The sequence below is a fragment of the Micropterus salmoides genome, unplaced genomic scaffold (assembly GCF_014851395.1).
Source record: "Micropterus salmoides isolate LMB-PRFRI ecotype aquatic unplaced genomic scaffold, ASM1485139v1 Ms_hic_scaffold_22, whole genome shotgun sequence".
NCBI classification, from domain to species: domain Eukaryota; kingdom Metazoa; phylum Chordata; class Actinopteri; order Centrarchiformes; family Centrarchidae; genus Micropterus; species Micropterus salmoides.
Window position 1 is genome coordinate 15824187 of NW_024041373.1, and position 6000 is coordinate 15830186.

A 6000-nucleotide genomic window follows, 5' to 3' on the forward strand; every position below is an offset into this window, starting at 1 on the left:
AGCAAGATTGCCCAGCAACATTGCTCAAAAAGTTGCCCCGTGTATCATCAGCTTAAGAATTCACTGATTTCACTATGAGTTGACCTATCAATAACTCGATCTAAACGTGTTATCTCTGGAAAAAATTCCTCAGATGTGCTTAAATATTTAATGAGGAAATTAAGTTATATTACATGTTTTCAGCAGTTAGGCCTCTTAAATTGATCTAAAATCTATAATTTCACAGTCAAAACAGTTAATGAAGCCGTTGTTTGTGTTTGTGTAAACTATCAAGGAAAGTCAGAAAGTGGAACTAACAAAAATTAAGACATATTTCTTGATGCTGTTTCATAACAGGCTGTAATTTAACACTGAGTAAAACAACCCAATGTTGGAAATTAAATTAAAAATCATCATGTGGTGTAATAAATAATTTCCTCTGGTAACTGAAACGTACACAGCAATGAGATAAATGGCTCTGTATGAAGCCTGAGTAAGTATTTAGGCAATCAAGTTCCATTCAGGTCCACAAAACAAAATAATGCTTATGCTTCGCAGTTTAGAAGGAATATGTTTACGTTAACAGTTTCTCTCTCCTTTACGAGCGCGGACATCAATGTTACACGAGAAATGCTAAATGCTGAATTCTGGAAGCATTTTAAAGCTAAGAGGGTATTTATTTGGAAATATTCAATAGCTGATGTAAGAGGAACCATCTCCTCCTCCAATCTGTCAGTGTTTTCTACAAGAGGAATGTTGCTTTGTTTATTTGTGGCCACAGTAAAATCTCTGCAATGCAAGTCAATGGATTTCATCTACAAGTGACTCACGTGTGTGTGTGTGTGGGTGTGTGTGTGTGCTTCATGTAAAAAGTTACAGCTACAGAATACTGTATATTTGAAACTTGTCAGTAGCAAATAATTAATCTGTTGTATAATATCTCGGTCAATGACTTATCGGGCCTTTAAAAGCAGGAAAAGAAAGGTCACCGCAAGCCCAGGCAGCCACTAATTATGGTCCCACATACAGGGTTAGTCATTGTGTGTGTGTGTGTGTGTGTGTGTGTGTGTGTGTGTGTGTGTGTGTGTGTGTGTGTGTGTGTGAGTGAGAGAGTCTGATGGACAGATTGTCTCTCCCCTGCTGTGCTCTTGCTCTTGTCCCGTTTTAATGGGCTGACAATGAGAAACTCTGACGGAATCTCAATGATGCACCCGCTGTTAGACACATTACAGCTGAGGGGAATCCGAAGGAAAGCTGGATGTCAGAACCAACATTACTCCCACAAACTGTATCTAGAAACAAAACTGAAACTACACAGGTGACACTGAACTGTAACATAGCATCAAACAGACCTGCTTGTCTGACATGTAACTTTAGACATGAAATGGGTTACGGAGAAAGCAAAACTGAGAAAACATATCTCCTTGAGCTTCTTTTCCCTCAAAGAACACAGGACTGTTCACATGAACACTCAGTATTACGTGGCCTTTAATAAGACCAGTGTGAAGTGTTTCTGTTGTGTAAGGCTTTTAGATAGACCCCAAGTTACAGCATGATGGGTGACAATGAATTAAATACCGAAATGCTACTTGCATGCTTTTAATTATATCCACCACTCAACATCAACACTGTCGCTGCAGCGAAATGAAGTGGCAGCCCGTCATCATTTCAATCCCAGATGGCTTAAGAGGCATTTTGCTAATTGAGCATCACATGTGTGGATTTGATTTCTCTCTCTCTCTCTTTATATACATATAGATCTATATCAGTTTAATGTGGGATTTTCCTTTGTTATGCAAGAGTGCTCCCCAGTGCACAGATGTGCCCCTGTGTGCGCATTTTTGTGCTATTTTCAGCTGAGATTATCTAATGAGCATATTATGCTGCAAAAGATGCCGCGACATTTTGAACAGTAGGCATGTCCTTAACGTTGCAGCGTCTTCGGAGCAAGTACTGGCAGATGTGCATCAGCTGTGACTGTGCCTCTGGCTGTGTTCTTGTTTCGACTCACACATATTTGTTAACTCAATGTTAGACATGAGCTGAGTTGATGAGAAGTTGGTTTATTCGACAGAAAATGCAAAGCAGGAGCAAAAAAAAAAGACTCATCAAAACACATTGACCATGACTTTGGTCATGTTCTCGCTCGGCTGCCATGTGATAAAAATGATCCCTCAGCTTTACACCCTCCTCCCCCTACCTGCTCTCCGTCCACCTTCTTAGCAGCTCCAATCCTGATCAGCTGACAGCTTGGTTATCACCTCCCACCACCATACCCCCCCCCCCCCCTTCTCTCTCTCCCTCTCTGTATGTGCTGTGGTGACAGGGCAGGATGATATAGGGTCTCCAAGTGAGGTGGCGTGATGCCTGTGCACTAAGTTAACATCCGCGCAGGAGAGGAGGGAGCATGTGTGTGCAGAACATATACGAATCCACGTTTGCAGCGTGCATGCATCCATGTGTGGTTGTCTTAATCTTTGCATTCAGCTAAAGTCTTATTACTGTGACAACATGACGTCCACACCATCAATCAGCTACAGGGAGGGTGTTCACCACAGATGAGAAGGAGGCATGCTGCTGCTCCTTCAGCGTTTATATATGCTCCTGCAGGGGATTATTTATTGTCCAGTAAGATCTTGGGCGTTTCCAGTTCAACTACTAACTAATCCATATATAAAAGTAGGCCCTGAGAGCATAAAACAATTGACACTAAGGTCTCTCTCTCTTTGTGTGACCTTTCCTTTTCATCATGTTTCCTTCATCCTCTCAGCCGCAGATATCAAGAGAGAAAAGACAAGATAAGTAGTATGCAAAAGCAGTTGCAAGTGTGTGTGTGTGAGTTGCAAGGGGCATGCCAAAACCCCATTCACTGAAACAGCTGGATGGAGACAACAGAGCAATGCTTATTCTCCAGTGTCTCTCCCTCATACCCCTTCTCCCTCTTTCTTTCTCTCTCTCCCTCCCTCACACACACACACACACACACACACACCAGTTCTTGAGGGAAAAACAGCTGAATTCAGTGCAATAAATTGGCAAACCAGTGGGAAACTAAGTCTCTGTATTCAACTGGATCAACTACAGATTACTGCTCAAGTGATTTAATCACTCAGTCAAGTCAAACTATCAGCAACCAATTTATCATGCAGACTAAGTCATGCATGCTCTTAAGGGCAGCACCATCAGCTCCATAACTTTGTATCATCAACCCGCATTTTTGGCTATAAACCACGCTTGTTCATGGACAGGTTTGCACGAATTAGCCAACATCATGAAATGAGTTCCTCTCATTCTCTTCTATAACGGGATAGCTTTACAGCAAAGCCAATAACTTTACTCCTGTAAAAAAAACACACAAAAAAAACAGACTTTCCCAGACTAAATCACTGTTGCACGCTGCGTAGTCTACTCACCTTAAGCAAGATCTTCTTTACAAGCAGCCCGTGCAGCAATAGCCTATTTCGTAGTATCTGGTCGCCTTGTCTTTGCGAACACAACTTTTTTTTCAAACAGCAACCAGGCTTTTAAAAAAGCTACTCTTCTTTTCTTTTTGTAGTTACGCTCTAGTCCTGTTTCCAAACCCAAGTCCACAGCAGCTCGGTACACCCGCAGCTGATGATCCGCCGCTGCTGCCCAGGGTGAGTGTGTTTGGTGCTCTCACCGGCACAGTCCGGTCTGCTGCTCTGCGTGGCGGGCTGACATTCTGCTCCAGCAGGGGCTCGACTACTGATCCACAACAAAAAGGTTTAGGACCGGAGAAGGAAAGGCATAGGGGTCCGCAAGGGGGTGCTGCAACGACCGATGAAGCAGTTTCTCCAGGGGATGTTTATGTATTAATTGTAAGCTATTGATAATAAAGTAGAGTTATTCTTTACCGGTGCATATTGGTTTTACATATTCTGATATATTTCTTTATTTCAAATATGAAGCTAATATTTGCAGTTTTGTAGATAGAATAAATCAGGATGAGTACCATTTGATATAATGTTAAATAAATATTCAACAGAGGTGGACCTAAGATGGAGCCAAAAGGTAAAACAAAATTAAAAAGTTTAGCTTAACAGGAGAGAACAATGGTTTTTCAATGTAACCATCTTTTAAAAGAATTGGCTGAGGCATAGCCTATGCCAAGTGGCTCCTTTGGGACACCACAGGGGCCACCAATCAGGCAAATGTAAAGTAAAATTCTTTTGAAATACCTTTACAGTTACTGGTTTCCAAGTATTGTTTTCATTTGCAGTTATTCTGGGGAAAATATCAACATGGTTGTTTAAATGCCTCATGGGCTGGTTGCTTGTTCTGGGTGGAAGTTGTGTTATTCTTTAGCATGATTTACAACATAAATTATTATTCCATCTAAGGCTTTTACATTCATGTCTTAGACCAGTGGTTGCACATATGCATAGAGCAGTTTTACCACAGATTGACTTTATTATTTTCAGATGGTTTCATTTAAAGGATGTTTAAACCCCTGTAGGGGGAAAGTATCAGTAGGCTATTTCACCAGAAAAAAAAGCTACATTTACTTAGAAAGTAACTCCCTCAGATTTATCTTGAGATCCCTTGTGGAGTCCATACCGCAGATTGGAACCATTATCCTAGATTACTGTGAGACCATATATTGTAAATTATGAAACTGACTGTAGGGTTTAAATTCTGCCTAAAAGGTTACTGAAAGGCACTGTTGTTTCACTGGTTAGTCTCCTCACAACAAGTAGTACCCGGGTTCATGCAGCTGGTTACAGGTGAATTCCTTATTTGCTTAATTTTGCTTTGAACTCATAGCTTGAGAGATTCCCGCCCACTGCCTCCTGTCCACTCAACCAGCCTGGAAACAAAATATGGGGTCTTCTATTCTAAAGACAATAGTCTGCCACCTGCCTGATTCATCTATGAAAGTGGAGCTGAATGAATGGCTGAAATACCTATAGAGTAATGTGTTGATTTTGTGTTGTCCATACAGAGTTATCTGAGCATACTGACATCCTGCAGGTGTGATAGACAGGCCAGTCATGATACATTTATATATACATAAATACATTGGCTACATTCTTAAAAAAAGAAAGTAAAGATAAAAGAAAACCTTTTCAGTGCAGTTTCTCTTGTTTTAGGAATGTTTGTTTTCCTAAAAACAAGACCAAATATCTTGCTAAATGTCAGAATAATTCAAATCACTCTATTTGTATTAGGAAAATTGTGTGTTTCCCAGTGGCCTACGCACCAGGGACTGGTCCCTGGTTTAAATCTACCTCTGGACCTTTGTTCCATTTCAACCCTTCTCCCCCTCTCCCCTTATTTTCTGTCATCTCTCTATTATTGGTCCACTTGTAAAGACTTTTTTGCATTGTTTTAAGAAATATTTTATGACATTAGAGGTGGATACTTCTGCAGTGTAGCATCCCACACAAGTGTGAACAGCTCAAACATAATAGAAACATTTATTTTATTATAATTTTTCAACAAAATGCAGCTTTAAATCATCTTATGCTGCAGACACCACAGCATAGCCTTATGTCTTTGATGTTCAGTCTCCTGCCTGAGGAGAAGGATATTCAGGAGCCCTGTCACTTCTGAACCCCACATGACCTCTCCGCCTCAGCCTACAACATACCAATTTATTTCCTGCACCAATGCCAAGTACATAACCCCCAACTCTCCTCCTGCTCATCTGTCCTACCAGATTGTCCGCCACCTCTGCTTTTTTTTTCTCACCTAATCCCGCTCTGTACAGTAATCTTCATCTCTTGTTTCAGCCACTGAATATGAACTCCATCTCTTCCCTCTTGGTCATATTCAGCCTCCACCCTCCCGATTCACCATCACAGCCCTTCTTTTCTAAAGCCCTTGCTCCTTTAAATCATCTCCATGGTTCATTTCAACTTCAGGCTTCGGCAGCCTACAACACTAATATGATTTCCAGCTGAAATGAACGTGCAAATGTGCTGCAGTCTCTCCTTATCCCCAGTGGGTTCCCATTTGGGTCTGCTTCATTAGGCGGGATTGCATGGAACTGCAGAAGAT

General features: G+C 41.2%; 1 protein-coding gene across 1 annotated transcript in view; it reads right to left on the reverse strand.

Moving 5' to 3' along the window:
• LOC119917187 (leucine zipper putative tumor suppressor 2 homolog) overlaps positions 1–3646 on the reverse strand; it is a 44007-nt gene extending 40361 nt beyond the window's left edge. Inside the window, exon 1 of the mRNA XM_038737342.1 lies at positions 3393–3646. The gene's annotated coding sequence lies outside the window, so the exon portion shown is untranslated. The remainder of the gene's footprint in view (positions 1–3392) is intronic.
• Between the last annotated feature and the right edge of the window lie 2354 nt (positions 3647–6000).